The sequence below is a fragment of the Amphiura filiformis genome, chromosome 15, assembly GCF_039555335.1.
Source record: "Amphiura filiformis chromosome 15, Afil_fr2py, whole genome shotgun sequence".
NCBI classification, from domain to species: Eukaryota; Metazoa; Echinodermata; class Ophiuroidea; order Amphilepidida; family Amphiuridae; genus Amphiura; species Amphiura filiformis.
In genome coordinates this window covers 30,318,610-30,333,795 of record NC_092642.1, presented here as the reverse complement: position 1 = coordinate 30,333,795, position 15,186 = coordinate 30,318,610, and the positions used below count along the sequence as shown (strand labels likewise).

Genomic DNA, 15,186 nt, shown 5'->3' with positions numbered 1-15,186 from the left:
AACAAACTCGTAAGAAACGAATAAAAACAGTCGTCTCTCATCAGCGCGCCGATATTGTTTAGGCCAATGATATCATGGTTATTTTGAGCTCAACATTCACCAGTCTTCATTGTATTACTGAGACGTCATTGCCCCAGACAGTTTCGTCACCGGGAAATTTGATGCGAAACGACTATTTTCATTCGTTTTTATGGTAAATATGAGTTTGTTTAAAATAAACCCATGGGATTCGTGCTTGATAATAATTTTCCAAACATATAAGGCATAATGTTGTGATTGCCGGAGACTTCCTTTAAGACGAACGTAATACCAAATAAGTCAACCTCTACCTGAACATACCAGCATTATCTGCCTTATATAATCTGTTTTAGCGCGGCACCTCATGCATTTCAATACTTTGAATTCAACGTTTTCCTAGCATGGTAATTGTGTACAAGTTCAGCAATTCTTGTCTGATCTTGGAGTTTTCATACAGATGAATAGATCCGACATTTTACAAAATCAACGTGTAGTATTATGAGTATTATCGATCCGAACAAATCCACTTGAGATCTTTATCACATATCTTTGGGCGGGTGCGGCGTGCCGCACCCGCCCTATATTCTCTGACTATTGACCTACTTTTTCACATGCCGCAGTGTTGAGAAAATATTCGTGCCGGTTATATCCCAAACAACACCCACAGAGGTGATAGTTTACGGCGAGGTTTGTAATTATTACTTGATTTTGATATGTAAGTAAATAGTAATACGATAAAGTCGTCATAGGCAGTAATGTGTTTGTATTAAAAGAAATAACAAAAATAATTATTTAAGTAATAGAACTAATTTTTATTTGAACAGTGCCAGTTCACCAGTTTTGCTAGTTTTCCTAATCTTTGGGCTAAATTAATAGCATCGTGAAGGTCATGTATATCATTTTATACTGTACTGACAGCTTCGGCATGTACTTACAGCTTGTGTGTGCATTGTGTTCAGTGATAGGCTATTTACTTTTCAAATCTTGTGACAAATAGTGCTTGCTGATGCTTGTATAAGGTATTATAGACAAATTATTAGAATGCATGTGCACCAGTAGAAATGGCCCAGGTTGAATAAAATAAATAAACATATGAATGAATATTTTATTCCCTGGATTATTTTTGTTGGGACAAAATAATGATATAGTTTGACGCTTTGAAATACAATTATGTTAATCATAATAAAGTTACAAAGTTAAAAAATAATATCGAAATATTGTAAAATCAAACTTTTCCCCTCATAAGTTGTATCAAAACAACATATTGAGGAAATTGATATGACAGATTTTTAAACTTTGATATGGAAAGATACCCCAGCCCTGTTGTCTCACCAGAGAAGATGAGCAGAAGTCTTTCTATCTGATGATAAAAAAACCTCTAGGTATGATTACGAAAATGTTTTAAATAACTATTATCTACAAAAGTTTTATAACAATGTTTTATATAAAATGTTAACATAAAACGTCTTCTGTTATGATGTGAAGGGTTAATATAAAAACATGGAAAATCTGTTCCAACTGACCAGCAGAGAACAAAGGATAAGCAATAGATAAGATTAAAATCAGGCAAAATATGACACAACCTCCAATGGGGGAATAACAAACGTATAAAGTTAAAAACTCTTTTAACTTTGTTTATACGTTTTGTGTTATTCCCCCATTGGAAATCGATGTTGTGTCATATTAACTGTTTTTAATTGTGAAGACTTACTCATTCTCTTTCATTTCTCTTGACAATTTTTCATTTGCCCGCCCTATTCCTTTTAAAGGATTTTTTATTTTGTATAGCTTTCATAATTCAAAAGTACACCCGTTGGATATCAAAACTGACATGAGCACAGTCACTCAATTCGTCTCGATAATATTGTGAATAATTACACATTTTAACTGCAAGGGTTTTTTTCATGTTAACAAATTGTGATTTGTCAAAAGACAAGGTACAGTTATATTTATTTCTAACTGCTATCTCTTATTTTGTTATTTTTTTCCATTATACCTTTAAGGGGGTACTACACCCATTGCATTTTTTTTGCAAGAAAAAATTGGACAAAGTAGTATGCAAAATGAAGAGGCAAATCTTCTCGTTCTATTGGTGGCATCGGTATCAATGTAGCTTACATGCTTTTACAGGTAGAAGCCAAAAGGTGGTACATCACTGATGTTTTCAATTTACTTAATTTTGGAAAGCTTACTATCAACGGATTTCGTTAAAATTTTGGATACATGTTGCTAACGCATTAGAGAAATAATGTTGATATGTAAAATAGGAATAAGTGGTTCTTGGTTACTTCATGAACTTGGTGATTTTCCGTGCTCCACACCTATCAACAAACGAACTGGTTAAAATGCTTCTATTTTTAATGTTAAGCTATATTTTGTATTTTTAACTAGCGGCATTATTTCACTGAAACCTAATTAAGCCATAGGTAAAAAGTTTCCACAACCAAACTACAGTTATGTTGAAAAACATTACATTTCTCTTCACCTATACCATCAGATTAGGTAGTTTTTCGTAAGCTTCATTTTTGTGATTCTGGTACCAATTGTACCTTTGGTTTGTCCAATCCATTTCAATTAGACAACTTAAATTGTACTCACCATTTACATCCATTCCCAAGAAAAATTATTCTGTCCATCATAGCATTATATATCCAGTAAAAAGACAAACTAGACCAAATATTGATATATCACATGTATTCAAAATGGATGCCTTAATTTGACCTCAACCAGATGTCCTACTAACCTGACCTATGATGACCTATAACCTTAGAAATCTCTTTTCCAAACAACACATGATAGAGGCTATATAGTATTAAATTTGCTATACAATAATTCATTGAGGAAGAGATATAGCATGCCTAGTTAATCAAAGTCTGAAGATGGTATAACAAAGGATATAATTTATTCTATTCAAGTACTACTTTAATAGAATAAATTATGTTTTGTTATGAGTGAGGCACACATACTGAGTTACTATAATCTCATAGTAACAGGTAAACAAAAAAGTATATAGGGCAAAAATGATATACTAAAATGATTTAAAAGTACTTTGTAGGTAGAGGTATTTCATAAGTTTACGACAGGAGGTGATGACCATATTTATGTATTTCATAAATTTGCAAGAAAAAAAAAGAAGAGGGGTACTGATGAAAATCAGTGTATTATACCCCCTTAATACAAAGTAACAGAATAACCAATAATCAGGGAAGTGCCATATTCAATGAAGTATAATGGATAACCTACAACCTGTATTGTTAATGTTGACATAATACAAAGCTTTAAGTGTACCATGAGAATGTAGTTCCACTTGAATACCTATTTGAAATATTTGGTATATATTCCTCGTCGGTGCATGTATCAAGTAGTACCACTTTTTGCCAATTTAAAATGCTCAAGCCACCTCTAAATTATCTTATCTTGCTTGGCGTTAGTGTGGTCAGAATCTCTTTTGACACCCCTTTATTCAACTTGAACTTTATATTGGATGTTTGAAATTGAACATGTACACTTGCTGCAATGAGTGAAATGACGAAATCTGACAATGGACGACTTTGTTATGCTTTTAAAATTGTGCTGTGCATTGGCAATTTGTGGTATATTCTCCTCAACTGTATGTGAAGGTGTGCCTGTGCTTTTGACAGATCTTCAGGACAAAGAAGTTAACGTCGGGGAGACCGTTGAGTTTGTGTGTTCTTTTGATTTTATTCGTTTGGGGGAAGAAATTATAACGTGGCAGCTAACAGACAAACAAACTATGACCGAGTTCCCTTTCGATGCTAGCGGCAGAAATCGCAATATTCCAATACCATCGGGGTTCTCTTCAAATGAACATGGACTTTATATTGTGTCTGACGTTACAGATGATATGGATCCCAACCTCGTGTCTTATCACTTGCTTATTACCGATTTGACAATAAGCGATAGTAACTTTCTGTTTAGCTGTGGTTACCAAGAGGTTGAAGGCGACACAACAGATGATCCACGGCTAGGACCACTGCAAATTGTAAGCAGATTTGTAACCCTTACAGTCATTGGTCCATCTAGTTCGATGAAGCCAGCGACGTCAGCAACAGATCAAACTGAAAAGCAGATAATAAAGTTTAGTACTCCGACGACATCAGCAACAGATCTAATTTCAAAACGGATTCCGAATGTTACTAGTGATTTACCAGAGTCAAACTCATTGACTATTATAATCGCTGGAGCTGTTGGTGGGTTTCTTGTTTTAGTGTTAATCATAGTCATAGTATGCTTTGTTATGTGCAGATTAAAAATTCCAAACACTAGCTTACAAAGGTACGATACGAATGATGCAAACAGCACAGTATATGAAGTTCCTCCACCTCAGCCAACTGAGAGTGCGTACATGCCATACGTAAGACCAGTAGCAGGAACAGAAGGTAACAACGTCGACTCTACTTACATGGAGTTAAAGAAACCAACGGAGAATCAAAGCACTTACGAAACCCATATCCATCATGCATAACAACTATCAAGATAAAATTAGTTCAAAACCAGCTCATTTCGTAGCATCTCCATCATGTCCATTATACGTGCAATTCGTTTTGGAATTTGAACATGTACGTATACAAGAATTTTTGAGCAAAAATAATGATGTAAAATATCATTGTTGCATAAATTTCTTTTTCAAATGACTCACTCTATGATTCTGTTAAAAAAATGACTTGTCTATTGTCCAAAATAGTACAGCACTATACCGAAATAAATGTAATTAATTTTGATCATTGAAACATTTGGCAAAAATGGCGAAAACTATTCAAATCATCAATGAATATATTTTATTCAACTGTTATATGGTACTAATGAAAATAAAACGTAACTGTTCCTGTCACATTTTTATTGTGCCATGCGTTATTATCTGAAGCTATTCGAAAGTGCCAGGTGTATATACAAAATAGAAATAATGCATGAGAAAAAGTAAAGGATATTCTAGGATTAGGAAAGATAATTATTGCACATATTTGTACTATGGGTTACATTGGAAGACTATTTGAAAAATCATGCCGCTTCATGTCAAATGTGTAGTCTGTGTATGTTTAAAACATTTGCTTGTCATTATCTACTTCAAGGTGTAATATAAGATTTGACCACGACAAAATCATATGTTGCACACCAAAGGAAAGAAGCAAACAATGAAACAAAAAGAAAAGCCATAACAGAGAAACAACAACAAAACAGACGAACGATATAGTGCAATGCTATTATTGTACTTTTTTCTTGCTATTAAAGCCATAACATATGATTTCCAACCAATTTTATTTTTATTCTTTACTCAAAATGCTGAAATAATGTTAGAAATAATTGTCAAGAAAGATTTCAATCTATTATAAGCCAAAATGTAAAGTGAAAGAAACCCACATGCTATTTTGGCCAATTAACGTGGAGTGTGTTGTATGACATATAATGTCAAAATTGCTCTATTCACACAGTGACAAATAATTATACTGAATTTGGCTGGTTCCATTTAGGTATGGATTGGGACATGTGTAAACATTACAAATATGCCAAAACATCAAGTTTGAAAAAATAAGCAATTTCAAGTTGTAAGATCGTACATTATTGCTTTAAGGTTATTAATTATTTTAAACTGTTGTGATTTGGTAGTTCACAGCATCTTACGAATGGTAGTGAGCTTTGGCAAAAACTGCATCGCTCAATTCATAGCGAGCGTGTAGAAGAATTAAAATATCACAGATATACTTTTATAGGTGCTGCGGTTCTTGAGTTACGTTGTAAAGAGGGCTGAAACAACAACACTTTTGTAAAACGTACATAACTCATTAACAACAATAAATAAAGCAAGTTTGCAAAGTATACGATTTGTAGAATGAACTTTTTCAAAACATCAAGGTGTTAATTTTCAATAATATATTGATCTGGATAATGAAAATCGATTTTTAGGTTGCTTCGACCAACAATACCTCGTCTACCCTTAAACTAAGCGAGGAGGAAATAAGGTTGAGAAATAGCTTCAAAGTGAATGGTACATAATATTAAAGCGACCTTGTCGGTGAAATATCTCATCTTTCAAAAAACAAATAAAATACCTTCAAGCATTTAATGCTCAAGTCATTAAACATATAATTAGAGCAGTATGAAAGAATAATTGTTACGAACAATATCTACATGTACTATGTTTTATAAACATTATAAATGTTGGTAAAAGCAAAGTCGACATTCTAGTATAATAGTTTGCTGAATAATAACAAACAATGCTTTGAAGGCATTGTTAATTATCATGGTACATTTCACATATTGAAAGGTACCAAAGTACACACTTGTTTGGAATATATGGTTTATTTCCTCGTTACTCTTCAACGAGTCGCGATGTACTTGAACTGCTGTTTGAAAAATCTCAGCAGACTATTTTTATGTCTGATCCCCTATTTAATACTTTAGTCAGAATATTCCATAATACTAGCAGTACTAGCCTGTTATTCTTACTTCAGATGTATTGTATTGGAAATTAGCGCTTGCTGTAACCTGACAATGGGTAGTTTTGATCAGCATTTGACATTATGTTCTACATTGGTATTAATTGGTGGGCTGCTGTTCACAAGTGTATGTGAAGGTGTACCTATGCTTGTAACAGACCTTCAGGACAAGGAAGTTAACGTCGGGGAAACCGTTGAAATCGTGTGTTCTTTTGATTTTACTAATTCTCAGAACGAAGTAATAGCATGGAAGTTGACAAACCAACAAACTATGGTCGTGTATCCGATCCACGCTGGCGGCACCAATCGCGTAATTCCGATACCATCGACATTTTCTTCAAATAACCATGGAGTTTATACTGTGTCTGTCGTTACAGATAATATGGATCCCAACATAATGTCTTACAACTTACTTATTACCGACGTGACAATAAACGATGGAAACTTTCTATTCGGCTGTGGTTACCAAGAGGTTATCGGCGACTCGACGGACAAACCACAGCTAGGATCACTGCAAATTGTAAGCAGTGTGGTATCTCTTACAGTTATTGGTCCATCTAGTTCAATGAAGCCAGCGACGTCAGCAACAGATCAAACTACAAAACAGATAACAAGTTTTAGTACTCCGGCGACATCAGCAACAGATCAAACTTCAAAACAGACGCCGAATGTTACTACTGGTTTACCAGAGCCAAACTCCCTAACTATTATAATCGCTGGAGCAGTTGGTGGGTTTCTTGTTTTAGCGTTAATCATAGTCATAGTATGCTTTATTATGTGCAGATTCAAAAATCCAGACCCAACCTTACAAAGGTACGTTACAAATGATGCGAACAGCACAGTGTATGAAGTTCCTCCACCTCAGCCATCTGAGAGTGCGTACATGCCGTATGTAAGACCAGTAGCAGGAACAGAAGGTAACAATGTCGACTCTACTTATATGGAGTTAAAGAAACCAACGGATAATCAAAGAACATATGCAACCCATATCCATCATGCATAACACCTATCAAGATAGTATAAGACCAGTTCGTTTTGTGCCATCATTTAAGTAATCATAGGATCTACGTACACTTCATTTTGGTATTGATGTGTACGTATACAAAAATGTTTAAGTGAAATGTAAATATTATTGTAGCCTAACACACTATTTTCAAATGAATCACTTTATGGTTCTAAAAAAGACTTGCTTAATCCATCACCTTTGTTTCATAACCATGAGGGTATAGGACATTTTTTGTTTTTGCTATAGCCCCCGAATGAAATTGATTTAATTATGTTTGTACTCACTCAGGTAGCATTGTGTGTGAATTTTACATCCGGACTAGAGGCTATTCTTTTTTTATGGGCATTTTAGTGTCTAAAATGGCCCAAAATGAGGGTTTTTTCAATATTGCCGTCCATTTCTAATCGTCACCTCCATAGGCTTTACATGTAAAATAAAAAGGCTCGTAAAAATTTAATAGCCTCTAGTTCGGATGTAAAATTCACACAAAATGCTTTTTGAGTGATTACAAAGATAATTAAATACTTTTCATTCGGGGGCTATGTGGAAAATTTTTTATGTATTCCTTGTACAATGACATTTCACAATAAAATGTCCATGGCAAACAAAGGTGCCATGTCCAAAATAGTACAGCACTGACTGCATATTGTACCCCCGTTTTTGGAGTTTTTGGAGTTTTGTTTCATTTGGCATAAAATGCGGACAATTATGCAAATCATCAAATGCATATGAACATATTCAGCAGTTCTCAGTTCTATGGTACTAATGAAAAGGTTAACCCTAACTGAACACAAGGGATTTTTGCTATCGGAAGGGAAAGAAGAAACGAAAAAGGAGAGAAGATGAAGAAAGAAGTCACTTTGCACCCCCGGGATTCGAACCTCGGACCCCTCGCATGCCACGCAGAGGATCCCCAGCGTGTAGCCACACAGGTGACGTTGGCCCGGCCAACGATTCCCTGGGCATATATGGCTTAGGCTGATTGCGTCATCAAGTCACGTGCAATGCGTGCACGAGCAGCGATTTTCATAGTGAGATTCAGTGAGATTTAGTTCAGTAAGGGTTATTTTGGCCTATATCTAGGAAAAACACGCTACATAACCCTAACTGAACACAAGGGATTTTTGCTATCGGAAGGGAAAGAAGAAACGAAAAAGGAGAGAAGATGAAGAAAGAAGTCACTTTGCACCCCCGGGATTCGAACCTCGGACCCCTCGCATGCCACGCAGAGGATCCCCAGCGTGTAGCCACACAGGTGACGTTGGCCCGGCCAACGATTCCCTGGGCATATATGGCTTAGGCTGATTGCGTCATCAAGTCACGTGCAATGCGTGCACGAGCAGCGATTTTCATAGTGAGATTCAGTGAGATTTAGTTCAGTAAGGGTTATAAATGTACTGTTCCTGTCACATTTTTATTGCTCCATGAATTATTATCTGAAGTTATGCGTAAGTAACAGATGCATGTACAGAGTAGCGAAAATCCCAGTGAGAAAGTAAATGGTATTCCAGAATTGGGAAAGATAACACTATTATTGCACCGAATGTTGATTTTGCATTTACCTCAAGGTATTTGACCCCAACAAAACCAAATTTATCAAACCAAACGAAAGAAGCAAAGAATAAAACAGGATGCACAGCAGATGAACAATTTACACTATTATTATGTTATTACTATTTTTTATCAATTAAATTAAGGAAGGAGGGTGGAACATATTAAAGAAAATGTCATTGCACATGCAAATGGAATCAAGTGTATTCTGTCGCTGAGATAGCGCATCTGTCTCTTGCACATTTATAGCCGATGTCAAAAATTAGAGCAGTATAAAGAACTGGCATGAATAAAAAGCAACATGTATTATATTCAATGTTGGTAAAAACCTACATTCAATTCTAGTATTTTGCTGAATTCCCCGGCTGATTCATAACAAATAAGGTCTTTTGAGATAAATCATGGTACCAAATCACACGTAAATTTGGAATAATGTTTTATTTCCTCGTTGCTGGTCAACGGGTCACTATGTACTTAAACTCCTGTTTAAAAATCTAAGCAGTCTTTTCATGTTCTAAACACCTATCGCTTGGAACATTTAATATGATAGAAGTGCTCTTCTAAATTCTTACTTCTACTTCAAATCTGTATTGTATTGTATTGTATTGTATTGTATTGTATTATATTGTATTGTACTGAATTGAAATGAAAACTGACAATGGGTGGATTTGTTCAGCATTTCACATTATTTTCTACACTGGTATTAATTGGTACATGTATGTTGTTCTCAACTGTATGTAAATGTCTTCCTGTGCTTGTGACAGACCTTAAGGATAAGGAAGTTAACGTCGGGGAAACCGTTGAGTTTGGGTGTTCTTTTGATTTTACTAATACTAAGAGCGAAGTAATAACGTGGCAGTTGACAAACCAACAAACTATGGCTGAGTTCCCGATCGAGGCTGTCGGCACCAATCGCATGGTTCCAATTCCATCGGGGTTCTCTTCAAGTGGAAAGTATAGTCATGATAGTGTGTCTGACGTTACAGATGATATGGATCCCAACCCCAAGTCTTATCATTTGCATATTACCGACGTGACAAGAAACAATAGTAACTTTTTGTTCAGCTGTGGTTACCAAGAGTTTATTGGCAGCACAACGGACTGTGGTAACCCTTACAGTCATTGGTCCATCTAGCTCAAGTCCAGTTACAATGAAGCCATCCGCATATTCGGCATCAACGGTGACGTCAGCAACAAATCAAAGAAGAAAACAGATAGCGAATGTGCTGCTGGTGCTGCTACTGCTATACCTGAGCCAGAAAATTTAACTATTAAATCGGTACATTCAGCATCAACGACGGCGCTAGACTATGCCATAGTCGAATTTTATTAAAAATATGTTATTATTAGTCATGATGAACCCATTTCGTTGAACTCAAAATTATACTGATGTTTATTAAAATTAAAGTATTCAATAGTAAAATGGTCATAAAGAGTTAAAAATATCAGACGATTAGTGACAATAAAAGTAATTGAATGCAACATTTATATCTTGCATAATTATAACGGCTCACTTTAATACTGAACAATTCTGATTTTGGAATCCACCAGTTTATTGATAGCGAACCCCGAAATTTCGACTATGAACTTTGAATTGTAAGCAGAATTTTACCCCCCTCTCTAAAAACACAATGTCAAGCATACTTGTTTATCAGTCCATTAACCACAAGTACTAAGCATGGACGCGCTAGATGTTTGATGCGAGATTAACTTTCGCGTCAACACAAAAGCGCCGCATATACCACAGACAGTTGTTTACGGTGTAGTTAATGGTAATGGCGCGGGCCCAGACGATTTAAACCATAGCGAGGTATGGGCGACCAATCACAAGGCAGATCCATTTAAAGATGCATTACATCATGGACAATTTTAGTTAGGCCAGAAATTGGCCTAACTCTCCATAGAGTCCCGTGTTAAAAATCTTAACCGCAAGGCAATGTCAGTAGTCCACTTGGGAAGCTAACAAACAGAGGGAGTAGGGTGACTGATCAGATGTGAAAATCTATCAATTGTGCACACATTAATTAAATCAGAGTTTTAAGCTTAAATACAATATCCAGAGTATGCACAATGGGCAAGTGGACTACGGGGTAGTCTACGACGGCGCCAGCAACAGATCAAGGTGAAAACAGATAGTGAATGTTACTGCATGTGCTGCTACTGCTATACATGAGCCAGAAAAATCATTACCTATTATAATCGCCGGAGCAGTTGATAGAATTCTTGTTTTAGGTTTAATTGTGGTTGTAGTATTTTTTGTTATGTGCCGATTCAAATATCCAAACACTGCCTTGGGGGACGATATGAATGATACAAACAGCACAGTATATGAAGTATATCCACCTCTGCCAACTGAGAGGGCATACATGCCATATGTAAGACCAGTAGCAGGCACAGAAGGTAACAATGTTGACTCTACTTATTATGGAGTTGAAGAAACCAACGGAAAAAATCAAAGAACATATTATGCAACCCATATCCTTAATGCATTACATCTATCAAGATAGTTTAAGGCCAGACCAGTTCTTGTATCTCCACCATGCATCATTTAAATATAAGAATATACAAGAATATGCGTGCACTTCGTGTTGGTATTTGAACTTGTACGTATAGGCCTACAAGAATTTTTGAGCGAAAATATCATAGCTAGGGCCGTAAATGCGAGAAATCAATTTACGGCCCTAGCTACTATGGGCTACTTGTGGGGAGGAGACAAGTTTAAGTGACAACTGATAGGTTCGAATTGCAACCAGCATAATCACGAAGCTCCCGTGGCTAAGTGGTTAAGGCACAGGTCTTGTAAACCTGAAGTCCTGGGTTCAATTCCCAGGCGCGATCACTTTTTCTACTTTTGTCCTTTATTTGTGACGGCGAACCTGGTGAAAAATTATGTTTATTATATAAAATTCCCGTCGATCATGCCAATGTTTTTCAAAACAAATATTATATTTATTAATCACTATTTATATACTGAAACATCTTAATATAATAGTTACTGAACCATAATATGTAACCTTTGAGGCTTTGCCATGGTAAAGTAAAGACTCACAACTTGTTTATAAACATAAAACATGTACCAACTACTTGTGTGTCAATTTATTTATTCTTTCTCTTTCCTTATTGTAATGTACCAGTAGCTACCATTTTTTAGAGATATAAGGTTTGTGTTTACCGCTCAAGCCACGCCACCGTGCTGGGTGGCGTGCTGAAAAAATTCTAGGCACTTTCTTGTGATCTGATCATAATAATTATGATGGCCATAATATTATGCAACTAACTGTGTCTTAGATAACGTTAATATTAAACTTATATTGAACAATTTGTCGATATTGGATATAAACGTTTCCTGCAACTTAACAATGGCTGACTTTATCCGTGACCGTCGAACTTTATGTTGTACATCGTTGATATTTATCACTCTGTTATTCTTAACTGTTTGTGAAGGTGTGCCAATGCTTGTGACAGACCTTCAGGATAAAGAAGTCAATGTCAGGGGAAGTGTTGAGTTCACGTGTTCTGTTACAAATATCGGGGATTTTAATATCCTGTGGCTCTTGAAAAATCAACAAGAGAATACGAGTTCACTCTTATTAGTTACGTATGAGCGCGCGTTTAAATGTGACCGGACTCTACGAATCAGCCGTAAAAAGTCGGCCAGATCAATTTTGTTTTATTTCGTGTTTAGAAAATAGATATCATAAGCTTTAAAATGGTATGTCATTTGACTTTAAACGATATCCAGAAGCGGGGTTGTGGTTTGTTGAACTCTGTTCCTTCAACAAAATTGTACCTCTTTCGGTTCTACATGTGTCCCTTTTTCCACATTGCTGGCAACAAATATCATACAGTCATATTTTGTGGTCATTTCAAATCATCCCTAAATCAAATGAGGTTCAGGAATGTCCTCTCATTGTTAATTGTTGGTTATACATACCTAGACAAAATACCATGCTTTTTAACCCACCACTTGAACATTAAAACCAAAGCAAACAAAGACTAGAACTATTTAAGGATTCTATAGAAATAGGTAGAAGATTATTATCCTCTTCAGCAATAAGATTATTGATTGGTTTAAACGCTATCAAATGAGACACTTGTCGCACCAAATTAAGGTAGCTACGAATACGACCTTCACGCACATTTTACACTGTAACTCAGAATACAATTTGCCGACTTCACGGCTCATTCGTAGTGACCGGCCACAAATATTAAGTATGTCATTTTCTACACATGACCATGAACTTTAGTGTGTTTCCTCCACTACAAATGATGAAGATCTCAATATTACGTGTTACAAATTTGACATAGGCGTAGATCCCGGGGGGGGGATAAATATTTTTGCCAGGGGTCCATACATTCATCACCCCAATGTTGACACCTGTTTGTGCTTTGTTGTGTGCAGATGCAAAAATGCAGACACTACTTTACAAAGTGACGCGCACAACCTTACAGCTATAACATATTCAAGATTTATTCCAGTACCCCCAATCGATTTTTAAATTAGGAAAATGCCATAGGAAAATTGCCGAAAAACGGCCTGTACCAAAGGATACAAACATTAATCCTCTTGGAGGCATTTTCTCTTAACCCTTATTCTACTGAGCCATATGCTGCAGCACGGACTACGAAGAGGGTGGTTGTTAAATGTCATATTCCATTATATACTACGCCAACAAGCAGGGCCGGATTTACCTTTTGGGAGGCCCTGGGCCAGGCCAAAATTTGGAGGCCCCAAACGCACCATGAGGAAGGCATGTGCACGCAAGTAGCCAAGTTTTTAAACTTTACTAGGACAGTTGCACACGAAGCGCGCGAAAATATTTAAATTTTAGACTATTTTAGCCCAAATTGAAGCTGAATTTTGCTATATAACAGGCCAGTTTTGCAATTTTTGTACCCTATTTTGGCCCAAAACATGGTGTATTTCAGCACAGGGCAATTTTGGGGGCCCAAAAAATTTGGGGGCCCTGGGCCCGGGCCCATCTGGCCCTATGGTAAATTCGGCCCTGCCAACAAGGTATCCTTACACTTGGAAAAATAATCACACATTCAAAACTGAATCATATTGGGGTAAATTGCATCCAATGTGACTTCAAGAAGCAAAGTTACAAGCATTTGATTAAATGAAGGTGCAGTTTTAAAAGTGACCTAGTCAACATGTTCAAAACTCCACGGACTAGACATCTGGTTTGAGAGTAGTGAATGGCTATTTTTTGCGCGCCTTTACATTAAAACAAAAGGAACAAAAGAAAACTGAAACAAAAGAGCTGACAAATAAAATGAAAATTATGAAAAGTACATTTCTCTTAAGTTGTGCAAAGGATGAATCTACGACTAGCTTAGGTCGTTTGGGCGTACACACTCGCGGTTTTATGCCGGATTAGAGAGGGTTGTACAACCCTCTTAGCTCCTCTTCATAGTACTAGGGTAATAGTACCAATTGGTAAACTTTAGTCCCTGTATGTGTTTGAGTCCATTTTGATTGTCATATACCGCTTCCTCCTTTTATGTAATATTCTCAATGTCCGCTTTTTGCGTGAAACAACATCATGTAGGTAAGATAAGTTCCCTAAGATGTCACATTTACTATACCAAATGTTTAGTTTTCTGTATGTAACACTTCTCTAGTTCTGTGGTGTGTAATTAACAGCTAATGTAATTTTTGCTTTTTAATTATCTGTTTAACATTATAATTCTTTTCTTGGAAAAAAAATATTCTGCAAATATTTTATCGATGTTTTAGATTAATGTATTTCGACTTTTTAAAGAATATTAAATAATAATAATAATAATAATAATAATAATAATAATAATAATAATAATAATATTAATAATAACTCCTAAAAACAACTGGAAACAGCGAAAACAAAAATAACAACAACCGCAGCATCAAAAACAACACACTTAACACACAATTACAAATGGCAACAACAAGCGAGCAAACAATATCAGATAGACAAACACAAACAAAATAACCTTTCAAAAATGTAAACATTCTATTTTGTACCATGAATTGTTTTGATCTTTTACCGACGCAGGTACAAAATTAAGGGAAAGTCGCGCGCGACAATTAAAAAGGTAATGTGCAATAACAGATAATTAACCCATTAAAATGCGTATATATATATTAAATAACCGAATAATTACAAAAAAACC

At 35.8% G+C, this 15,186-nt stretch overlaps 1 protein-coding gene across 1 annotated transcript in view; it reads left to right on the top strand.

Moving 5' to 3' along the window:
- The window catches only part of LOC140171502 (stimulated by retinoic acid gene 6 protein-like), an 84,597-nt gene that overhangs the window by 619 nt on the left and 68,792 nt on the right, over positions 1–15,186 (top strand). The gene's annotated exons all lie outside the window — the stretch shown is intronic.